Source organism: Arvicanthis niloticus, chromosome 8 (assembly GCF_011762505.2).
Source record: "Arvicanthis niloticus isolate mArvNil1 chromosome 8, mArvNil1.pat.X, whole genome shotgun sequence".
Taxonomy (NCBI): Eukaryota; Metazoa; Chordata; class Mammalia; order Rodentia; family Muridae; genus Arvicanthis; species Arvicanthis niloticus.
In genome coordinates this window covers 71,367,620-71,380,018 of record NC_047665.1, presented here as the reverse complement: position 1 = coordinate 71,380,018, position 12,399 = coordinate 71,367,620, and positions in this window count along the sequence as shown.

Below are 12,399 nucleotides of genomic sequence, written 5' to 3'. Positions count from 1 at the left end.
ATGACATTAGCCAAGGACAAGGAAGTGGACTTCAGGCAGGAATCTGACATTAGGCTAGAACAAATAATTTTAGGCAGAACTCTGAATATTAGGCTAGAACAAAGAAGTAATTTCATGAAGAAAACATTAATGTTGCATACTTTACATAGCAAAAACTAGTCTGTTATTAAAACTGTCAAGATCAGGCATTTTAAAAGTCTGGTTCAAGGCTCAGATGATGGTATTTCAGTCTGCCCTTAAATTATGTTCTTGGATTTAGTTGTGTATTTTTAAACTCCCTAATGTAACTTTTTAGCATGTTGATATTTTTTCAGGATTTCATTAATTGTCTAATATATGCATTTTAGACCTTTCCACTCTATTTTTGTTATTAACTTTAAAACTGTTGGCCAGAAAGATGGATCAGTGGAGGGAGGTATCTGGCCCCATCCATACCTGACAACCTAAGTTTTATCCTTGAAACTTCCATGGTGGAAGGAGAGAAATGCTTCCCACATGTGTGTAGACATGCACATAAAATCAGACACATTTTATTTGTTCATTCATTTGTTTATTCTCATCCTGGGTTTGATTTTTCTGAACCCATGTTATTTCTGTGGGGCTCAGTTTTATTTACAAACAACTGGAAGTGTTGCTTATTGATTGTCGCCAATGATAAGTAGAGATGAGCTTTGAACCATTAAAAAAATGAGGCATAGATTTTGAATTTATATATTGCCATTTTCAAGTTTGGTGCATACACATATTTAGATATATGTGAGTGCACACATGCTCAAGCTGTGGCCCACATGCCATGACTCACGTAGAGGTCAGAAGACAACTATCAGGAGTCATTCTTGCCTCCCCATGGGATTCGGGGTTGAACTCCGGGTATCAGGTCTGTGCTGTAAACACCTCTCCCCTCTGAGCCATCCCATTGGCCCTATTCTGTCACTAATACAAAACCAGTTCCTTCCCTGCTTCGAAAGAGTGTGTGCATCATTCCTGGGCTTCTTATTACAGATGGGGTTAAGTTCATTACTTTTTAAATCTGTGTCCTCCCTGATTATTCAGAGCCTGGCTAGGAGATGATAGTTCATGACTAAAGGTCTGTGTCTAGCAATTATGTTTTGAGACTAGGTTACTAAAAAATATAAAATCCCTTTGATTTCAGTCCTTTGGGGTTTGTGTGTTGGTGTTTATGTCTTAGCTTGGTATATAGGTTTTTCAAGTGTAGTATATAGTTGTAGTTGGATGTGCAACCTGTTTACATTTAGTGTGGTTACAAGTGTAGGGTTATCAAAGACCTCTGGCCTCAACATATGTATGGCCCGCATGTGTGCACACACACATGCACAATGGTTTTTTTTTGTTTGTTTATTTTGTTTTGAGACAGGGTCTCACTGTAGCCTTGACTTGCCTCAGACTCCATATGTTGGACTTGCTAATCTCAAACTCAAAGAGATCTGCCTACCTCTTGCTTCCCAAGTACTAGGATAAAAGGCATGTGCCACCATGCCCAGTCAACAATTTTTTTAATTAACGTAAGATCACTATATAATTTATTGTCTTGATTTGATTTGTATTGCCACAAAAATGCCTGAGGCTTAATACTTTATAAGGATGTCTATTTAACTTATAGAGGGCTAAGGACATGTCTTCAGCATGTGGGGAAGGCTTATTCCATACAATGTTATATTCATGGACACTGGCCATAGGCAGAAAGGGTCAAGTGTGAGGTCTGGCCTCACCATACAACAAACAGCTTGAGGAAGTCGCTCCTTCATACCAGCACTGTTACCTTCTAAAAGTGATGCCCCTTTCTATTAGGTACTTTTGGTGAGTGAGATTGCACAGTAGGTAAAGATAATTGCTGAAAATATCACGACCACAGCAATGCCTCACCAAGGACTATGCCTTCAGTGAATGGATACATGGACAGTATTCTCAAACCATACTGAAACTAATACTGGGTCACACAGGGTCGTTCATTCGTTGGTTTCTCAAGATGACTGGGTATCAGGGTTTTTCTTTCTATCTATCTATCTATCTATCTATCTATCTATCTATCTATCTATCTATCTATCTATAAGCTTTCTCTGTGCAACCCTGGCTATCCTGGACTCACTCTGTAGACCTTGAATTCACAGAGATCCACCTGCCTCTGCCTCCCAAATGCTGGGATTAAAGGCATGTACCACCACCACCTGGATCTTTTTAAAATATGTTTAAGAGTTTTATTTATTATTATTGTGCAAGTGTGCATACAAATGTGCCATGGCATGGGTATAGAGATCAGAGGACAGACAGCTTTCAGGAATTGGTTCTCTTCTCACTATGTGTTCAGAGAATTGAACTCAGGTCATCAGGCTTGGTGGCTAGCAACTTGACTTGCTGAGCTACCTTGCTGGCCCATGAATGAAATACATACATACATACATACATACATACATACATACATACGTGTGTGTGTATGTATGTATATGATGTAAGTTGTATGATTTTGAAGGACGTGATGGAACCAGTGGTTTCTGTCCTGTGGTGCCAACTGTGTGAGCTGAATATGCTCTATTTTTTTCCACCAACCTACAGTGTCACTTCTGCCTCCTATCACTCCCAGACACATATGAAATACTGTCTGGAGCTCAGTATCTGCTCTGTTGTTCTACTGAAGGTTCTGCTCATAATATACACTATATAAGTCTTGATGGGCACAGGCCAGTGCAGCTGCCGGCTTGTGGATGAGTTTTCTAATTCTGTATGCTGTCTTTAATGTATTCCCTTTTATTGGAGGAATAGTTTTGTCCTCTAATTTTTCGGTTGGATGTTAAGTTTATTATATTTTTAGTCTCTTCAAAGCTAATAAAGTTTATAATTTCCATGTTTATAAAATCATAACCACCAAGTTTTAATTCCAAGGTTTTTTTTATATTCTCATTGTGATTGGTTTCTTTGAGAGATAGGTTTAGAAGTACATTTTAAAATGTCCAAATAAGTGGCATTTTTATAATGTATCACTTTGCAATATTTTCTTACATTCTTTACAGAAGAATATGTAGTCTGCATGTTCCTCATTCTTGGCTGTTGGTTGGGGTTAGTGTACAGTCAAATCTAACTAATGTTCTGTGTTTGAAAGACACTGCACTCTTCATTTCAGCAGGCATACCATCACTGAGCAGGACTGCTGCCATGATGCCTACCTTCTCCAGGTTTTTCCTTTGCAGTAGGAGGCAGGTGAAGTCCTTTGTGATAGTGTGTGTTGTTGATACTGGATACAGGCATGTCAAGGACCCTGATGTGCCTCATCCCCATGGAGGTGCCAAAGCCTTCCCTAGGTGAGCCTGAGAGACAGCAAAGTCTTCCTTGGGTCAGAGTGTCAATGTCAACAGTGTGTGCAGAATATATCCACTGTAGCTTTTTCTACCCCTATGTGTCCAGCCTGAAGACTGAACTGCTTCCCTGCAGAGAGACTTTTCCTACTGAGAAAAGCTGAGCCTGCCTCCTTGTCTCTGCCTGTTGTCTGTAATACTGACTCCTGTTAGGGCAGTCCCTGGAGCCAGGTGGGACACAGCACTTTTCTTCTTGCTGCTGTTTATTGATTCATTTTTATAAGTTTCAGATTGCTGTGACCTCCTGCCTAGCTAAGGACACTTGGGATCGCATGAGTAAACATTTTTCTACTGAGTTAAAGTCTGTTTTGTACTTGGCCTTATATTAGTTTAGTAAGATTAAGTTCCTGTATTTTCTGATTTGTATACTTTTCATTCTTGGCCTGATTTGAAAATCTTTAATCTTTCACCTTTCACTGTTATCCTTGAACATAGCTGCATTTCTTTATGTTCTATTATCAAATATAATAGAGTAGTATAATAGTAGTCTGATAAAATATCTCTCAACCTCGCATGATCAGTATTTGTGTTTTGTACTTTCTGATTGTTCTGTCCTCCATCCACTGGTCTTTGTCTGATTGTTCTGTCATCTCTCCACTGGCTGTTGTCTGATTGTTCCATTTCCATGGAATCTGAATTATGTCTTTTAGACATACCTTCAGGGAAGATCAATGACTATAATGAGAATTCTGGAATTTTGGTTTCTTTTTTTAAAAAAACAAATATTAAAAGAATGTGCTTTAGTTTTAATTTTAGGTGTGGAGATTGGGACTGCATCGAGTAAGCTGACTATGATTTGCCTTGTGCTCTGGCAGAGACGTGGTTTTCCCAGCTGCAGATAGTTTCTGTGACTGCATGATGTTTGCAATTCTGAGAAATTTTTAGAGGGTATATAAATGCTAGGGCCCCATAGGTGGACTTGATGGTTGGTGGAGATTCAGCAGGGTTGGTTGCAGTTTGTTATGCTAAAGAAGAAACAAGAAAGAAGTCAGATTCAATTATCTCTCTCTCCAACTTGCTTGCTCGCTCCCTCCTTCCCTCCCTCCTTCACTCCCATCCATCCCCCCTTCTGCCCCCTCTATCCTTTCTCTCGTATCTAATGATAGGGGATGAAACCAGAGGCATAAAGGGTGGGAGCAACGTAGCAAAGACTGGCTACAATTAGTCATACATATCTTCTATTTATCTTTTGGTAGAATTATATTGCTTTTCATTCTTAAAAGTACTGTGCTACTGGTGGTGACAACAGTATTCTCTCATTTGGAGATGCCAGTTATGGCTTCTGGTGTTGCTAACTGCCTTTTAAGGTCATCTCTTTGTCAGTATTCCCAGGCTGTGATGCAATGAGTGTGAGATTTCATTTTATTGTCCAGCTGAGACTCGTGCGACTTTGGTTACTGAGATTTGGTATCATATCAGTTCTGTGCTTTATAGTATCACCTCCTCTCCTTATTTCTTTCAGGAATTCCTTCCAACTGTGCTAAATGATCTCCACAGTCCTTCCCATCCTCTCCTGTGCTCTGCCTAAGTTCTTCACAGCGACTTTCCACTTTGCTGCTTTATCTTTAGCTGTGTCTAATCTGCAGGTTGCAAATTGTCACTTGTTTTATCCCTCACTAAAAATAACACCACTTTTTTTTCAAAATGACCTCATTGCCTTTAAAATACCACTTATCATATTTTACTGCCTTACGTAAAAGGAAACAGTTTTATTTTCGCATGAATTCTAGAAGCAGAATACCTGCCTACAAATCTAAACATTGTCACTTACAAAACAGGCAAGTTTGCTTACATGAACCCCGAGAGGAGTAACAGTTCCTCCCATAGTTCATGTGTGTTGTTATTGACATAATTCATCTCTAGTAGGTACGATTGTTGTATCTGACTCTTGTGGATGGAGACCATTTCTCCTGAAGCACATGCTCAAGTTCTGCTGGCATGGGTCAGAACAGTAGACGTAAACATTTACCATTTGTCATAGTGTATTGAGTTCAGTGTACCCAAACTATGTTTGTTTTTTCCTGTTTGAATGTAGCTGACTGCAGCCACAAAGCAACTGGGTTCATCTGAAAGGGGGGCTGGAATGAAGAAAGGGATGGAGGTCGAGAAAAGATGAGGCCAAGACAAAGTTCTCTGATCATGGCTCGAAGTTTAATGTTCAGCTCTTAATTTAACGGGAAAGCCCCACTACCAAACCCCTTATTGCTTCAGCCGGAGATAGGTGAGGGGAACCCATCCTTAGTCACAGCTGGAGGTGTCTCAAGGCAAGCTCAGCAGGTAGTTATTCTTGTAAGTTCCTGTAGCAGGATGTACGTGCAAGTGTACCCAAGGTGGGTAACTTCACCTAGGTCCTATTATTTTTTGGTCTATTGTAAACAAGGTCTTTCAGGCCTGCTCAAGGCTGAGGCGGGAGGGCACATTTGAAGATACTCATAGGCTGTCCTTTTGGAGACCAATGCGAAGAGGGATTTGTGCAAGGATTTGAATGAGCAATTTATCCAGAGGCCTAAGAAATCAGCATGAGGTTCATAGCAGCCCAGAGTCATGCAGGGTTCCTGGAAAGATGTTTATAGAACAGAAGAGTTCATCAATAACTGAGGCAATCCAGAGCTGCTGTTAGAGCCGGTGGCTCTAACATTTTGGTCTTCTGCAGTTAATTTGCTACCAAGAAACTACTAACCATGCCTGTAATTGTTGATATTTCTAGGCTGAATATTGTTGCCTCCTCCAAAATGCAGCCTCTCTCAGTCTAAGCTGTCAGAGCCTTAATTTCCAACTTGCTCATTATTTCTGTTTTGTCCAAGCTGCCTCGAAGAAGCCTGCATTAACATTTCCTTTATGGTATGTTGATATTTTTATAACGTTCTAAATTTATCCTGCTCATAAATTCTTAGCAGGAGAAATCACTCATAATTTCCTTTTCATTTTCCATAAGCAACCTGCCCTGAAGACCTAATATAGCCCCCAAAGGATTCTTTAGCTACAGAATAATGAAGACAGCCATGGCTTCGGTTACAGACCCCAGTGGTCCTTCACGGCTGATCCTTGTCTGCCAGGCGTTTCCCAAGCCCCTCTGTAGGGAAATAATGCTTAAACAATGGGATTTGTCCCCAGTCAAAGCAGAGATGAGGACATAATATCCTTCATGCTGGTAGGTTTCTCATGGGTGAGTAGAGGTGTTAAATAGCAGGAAAACATACTAGAGCCAGGCCCTCTATGTACACCAACCTCAGCGTGAGCTGACTTGGTTGTTTTTGGAAAGGGGTCTTATATAACCCAAGTTGGCCTCCAAGTCACTCAGTAGCTTAGTTCCTAATCCTCCTGCCTCTGCTTCTGAGTGCTGGGGTTACAGGCATGAGCCAACACATTCAGCTCAGTGGCATTTTAAAATGGGAATCATTTTTATAGGTTTTTTTAAAATGATTCATCTATTTTCATTTTATGTACATTGGTGTTTTGCCTGCGTGTATGTCACCCTCTGTGTGAGGGTGTTGGATAACCTGAAGCTACGGTTACAGACAGATTTAAGCTGCCATGTGGGTGCTGGGAGTTGAGCCCAGGTCCTTTGGAAGAATAGCCAGTGCTCATAATCTCTGAGTCATCCCTCTAGCCCAGTATAAACTTTAAATATTGGAAATTGTTGTAATCGTCCCATCCCTCCAGCCCACTTTAGCAGGTACCATGCAAACAAAAATTCTCAAATCACAAAATTTATCCCGTCCTTGGGTTCCAACTGAAAGGCAGCTGCAGGTCAAGGACCACTTCCTGCTCAGCTGCTGTAAGCCCCGCCCTTGCCGTCTTCCCCTGTGAAACTCCTACCTTATAATATTTTATAATCGTGCCTCCAGCTGCAGCTGATTGTTTTTCCAACCCATCCCATAACTTATTATTTTCAATCTCCTGGGTCTCAGCAGACTGATTGCCTGCCTGTGGCCATAAGAAGACGGTTTTCAGAGTGAATAAAAAGAATGTCATATTAAAATAAGCCAGAACTGTTTTAAATCCCAAAGTTTTGGCAACACTAGTCTTAAGCACCCACCCTTAGAGACTGTGTGCGCGTTTCCAGTTCACTCAGCCCCTACAGCCTGTGCCTCCCAATTGTCAGTATTACCTTATGTGTTGATCCCCAAAGGACTGCCCTGACTCTTGGCTTGACTGAAATCTGCACATAGAGAGGGAAGAGTTTTGTCCTTTCGACCATACCCCATATCTAAGGAGAGATGAGAATAGGAAGGGGCAGAGACAGCCTCTGCTCCCACTGTTAGGAGTCCAACAAGAGGACCAAACGACACAACTGTAACATGTGCAGAGGACCTAGGCCAGTCCCATGCATGCTTTCTGGTTGGTGGTTCAGTCTCTGTGAGTATCTGTAGCTCCAGGCTGGTTGATTCTGTAGGATTTTCTTGTGGTGTCCTTGAACTCTGTGGCTCCTGCAGTCCTCCCTCACTTATTCCACAGGATTCCCCAAGCCCTGCCTAATGTTTGGCTGTGGGTCTCTGCTTCTCTTTCCATGAGACCCAGCCGCTCCGATGATAATTGGGCTGGGCACCGATCTATGAGTTTAGCAGAATATCGTTAGGAGTCATTTCATTGACTTTTTTTTTTTTTTTCCAGTTGTGTTTGGTTTGATCCTAGGTCTTGGGGCTATCCAGTCTCTGGGTCCCGACACTCCAGGCAGTATCAGGGGTGAGCTCCCTCTCATGACATGTGCCTCAAGATGGACTAATCATTGCTTGGCCAATCCCACAATGTCTGCACCACTTTTACTAGGTTTCCAGTCCATCCCCAAGATGCACCCTGATTCCAGTTGTCTCTCCTAGTACTTTCTCCCTCTACCCCCCAACCTGATCCCTCCTGTTTCCATCCCCCACCATCCCTCCCCATGTCTATTCTATTTCCCCTTCTCAGTGAGATTCAAGTGTTCCCTGTTGAGCCCTCTTAGTTACTTAGCTTCTCTGGGTCTCTGGATTGTAGCATAGTTATCCTTTCTTTGCAGCTAATATCTACTTATAAATGAGTAAATACCATGGTTTGCCTTTGTGGGTCTGGGTTCTCTCACTCAATCACTCAGGATGATTTTCTTCTAGTTGCATCCATTTCTGCAATTGTTTTTTAGCAGCTAAGTAATGCTCCATTGTATAAACATACCAGTTGAGGGACATGTAGGTTGTTTCCAGTTTCTGGCTATTACTAATAAATCTGCAGCTTTTGAGAGCTTTTTTCCCTTACTGGGTTGCCTTGTCCAGCCTTAACAAAGGGAGGTGCCTTGTCTTACTACACTTGATATGCCAAGACTGGTTGATATGCATGGGAGGCCTGCCCTTTTCTAAAGAAAAATGGAGGAAGAGTTGCTTGTAGAGGGGAGGTGCAGGGAAAAAGTAGAGGTGTAGGGGAGGGACTGGGAACAGATGAGGGGGGGGAAACTTCAGTCATAAAATATATATATATATATATATATATATATATATATATATATATATATTAATTAAAGGAAAGGAGGAATTAAAAAGTGTAGGGTTTTTGATACACACATTTTCCTGAGCTAAAAGGCCTGTGAGCACCACTCCTTGACAGGAACTAATACGGTGTGAGTCTGTGGTGTGGCAGGTACTGACTTAGGTGTTTGATGTACATCAACCCCTTGAGTTCTCAACACTGCTCAGTGAAATTGGTGTAGAGCTCTGGTTGCTTCCTTGCACTGTGCAAAGAGGAAAACGAGTGTTTAAACAGTGTTAGTTCTGACTCCTGTGTTCAGTTGTCTTTATGGGCTTCACCTGCAGGTTTTCTCACTTTGGAAAAATCTTATTTCTAAGAAGCATAACATTGAAAATCTCCAGGTGACTAGGCTTTATTCAGATGAGAAATACCCGAGTAAGATGCCGAGCTTTAAGGCACGTCTCAGCCCCCAGACAGCTAGTTGTGGCCACACACCAAGTTCTTGCTTACCGTTCAGAGGAAGGGCAACTTCCCACCAGTTCCTGAAAAGCAGGCCACATGAGCTTGAAACTGTGTTTCTCCTTATGTAGACTGACTCCAGTTCAAACTTGAACCTCAGGGTAACCTTGAAGTGAGAGCCTTGTGTAGTTGACCCCAAGTTCATGGCGCCATGACTGCCACCCCAACTATTCCTACATCAGCTGTGTCTCTTGTGTTCTCTCATGTGTGGCTGCCTGGACAATAGAGACATGCAGTGCTATAGATGAGGCTACCATGAGCAGGCCCAGTTATTCTCAGGAACTAAATCACCAACCAAAGACTACACAGCAGGTACTCATGGCTCCAGCTGCATATGTAGCAGAGGATTGCCTTATCTGGTATCACTGGGAGGGGAGCCCCTTGGTCCTGTCGAGGCTTGATGACCCAGGATATGGGAATGCTAGGCCACTGAGGCTGGAGTGGGTGGGTGGGGGAATACCCTCATAGAAGCAGGGGGGAGGGATGAGGGGATAGGGGGCTTGTGGAGGGGAAACTGGGAAGGAAGATAACATATGAAATGTAAATAAATAAAATAACCAATAAAAAAAGAGTTAGGTGATACAAACCTCCCTTGGGGAAAACACTTTGATCTATTCGCAGTTCCATTCTCCGCTAATTAGAGTGCTAAACACATAAAACTCTTGCCATGATTCCTACATGTACACGGTGTACATCTCATTCCTATCTGAAATTCAAACAATCGTTTCATTCGTGCTAATTATTATCTTTAAACAAACAGTGAGCTAGCTCAGCAGGTAAAGTTACTTGCCAACAAACATGATAATCCCAATTCAGTCCCTGGGACACCCACATAGTCCCACAGGGTGTCCTCTGACCTTCCTTCACACATGTATACACACACAAACACACTAAATTTTTCTGAGTAGCAACCAAAATATGGGTTAATAACTTTCATTTGGTTTGATAAAAATGCCTGAGAGGAACAACTTAAATAAGAAAGACTTCTTTTAGCTTATGGCTTCAGAAGTTTCAGTCTGAACTTGGTTCCATTTTTGCATAGGCCTCTGGTGAGGTGGTATATTATGGCAGAAGGGCACAGCACAGTAAAATGCTCACCTCAGAGCAGACGCCTCCCGCCCCCGACCCCTGGGGCCTTCCTGCAGCTAGGCCCTGCCTCCTACTGCTCCATTGAGCTATGTCTTATCAATGGTCAAATCACTGATAATGTCAGAAGTCTCATGATCCACTCAACCTCTCAAAAGCTCACATGAGCTGCTGACCAAACCTTTTCCATAGAAACCATTTCAGGCCATTTTTAGACTCACCCTACAATAGTTTCCCAGGCACGTATAAGAAGTTTGCCCAGTGCTGTCATTCAGCTGCTGCATTCTAGAATATTCTCTCTCACATCATTCTCTATAACTTTCTTGCTGCCAACACTGGCTTTGCAGATGTGGAGTAAACGCCACATAACTCAGTCTGTTTATCATCTTTGGTGACTGTAACCTTCTAGAAGCTGCTCATTGATGCTTCTATAGTTCTGACTGACGTTCTGACTGACATCAGAGTCACACGGACTGACTTTATATACCATCTCTCACAGCTGCCCCTCCTCCATCCTTCACTCTTGTTACCACAGGTTATAACTCAGGTGCCATTTCACATTTCACATGAAAGATGTGAGCTGAGGTCTGAGATGAGTGAGACCTCCTTAAGGCAATGCCTACTCTTTTTCTATTCTAATTCCTCATTGGGAATATGGCTGAGCAGAAAGCCATTTTGGCAGCCAACACTGAGGCAGGATAGCATGTGCTTTGGGTAGGCCCAGAGCTCACTCACATGGACAAAAGTTTGCTTGTCAGCTGGACTACTCAGGTCTTTTTCTGAGGGAACTGAGTTCTCCTCCTCAAAAGAAACTTGGAGTGGTGTTTTCTCTAGAGCACTTGTTCTCAACCTTCCTAATGCTGCTATTCTTTAAGTTCCTCATATGTGGCAACCCCCAACTATAAAAATCATTTTCTTGTTACTTCATAACTACAGTTTTGCTACTGTTATGAATCATAATGTGAATATTTGACGTGTAGGATATATGATATGTGACCCCTGTAAAATGGTCATTTGACCCCCAAAGGGGTCTCAACCCAAACATTAACAACTGCTACTCTAGAAGCTGACATGGTAGGACAGTCTAGCCTTGGCAGAGTGGGGGAAAGGGGAAGCTCAGGGTAAGTGCTGCTCGGAATTTTTGTTCCAACAGAGTCACTTGTCAGAACATCTGACTTTTGTGTGACTGGTGTTGAGATGGCAGCTGAGCTGATTTTTTTCAGAATCTTGGTTTAAAAAAAAAAAAGTTTGTGCCTGACATCTGTAATGCCTCAGGAATTGAGTTCCACTGCACACCATGTACAATCACTGGACAACACCATGTACAGTAGCCTGCTGGCACTGCAAGTTTTATGCTTTCCAGGTAGGTGTACAGTGGGGAAGCCATGCTGAGACCTGAGGTGGGAATTGAAAGTATCCAAAGCTAGTGCCTCCTCAAGACAAAGACCAGAATAACCAAGGGATGTAGCAGAGTTATCCCTTGGGCAAACTCTTTCACTATAATAGAGTACTGTGCTCTGCCCTATGGGCTAACCCCTTAGCCAGCCTTCTATGGTCATAGCCCAGATGATCAGACTTGTGGGTACTTTGTCCACTTTCCTGACTCCTTGCTCTTTACAGCCATTGACACTTGTCTCAAATGCTACTCCCCTGCAGAGTTCTCCCCCGTCCCCTCCTGTCAGAGCACTTTATGTGGGGTTCATATAGCACCTTTATTGCCCTTTTCTTTGGAGAAAAGGGAGAGTGTGGGAGACTAAGACCCCAGGTAGATGGCACCGAAACTTTTCACAGAATGAGTTCTCTGGAAAATTGTGGATATGAGAGGAAGATGTCCCATAGGCCCATCAGAACATGGCAGTGCATGGCTTGTTCTGTTCAGAAACAGGAACCACTTGATCGATCATCTCAAGAATAAAATAGATGGAGTGGGAAGTGTAGGCCAGCTCAAGGGGGAATGCCAGGCATGGGAGACAAGGAAGTAAGTTCCACA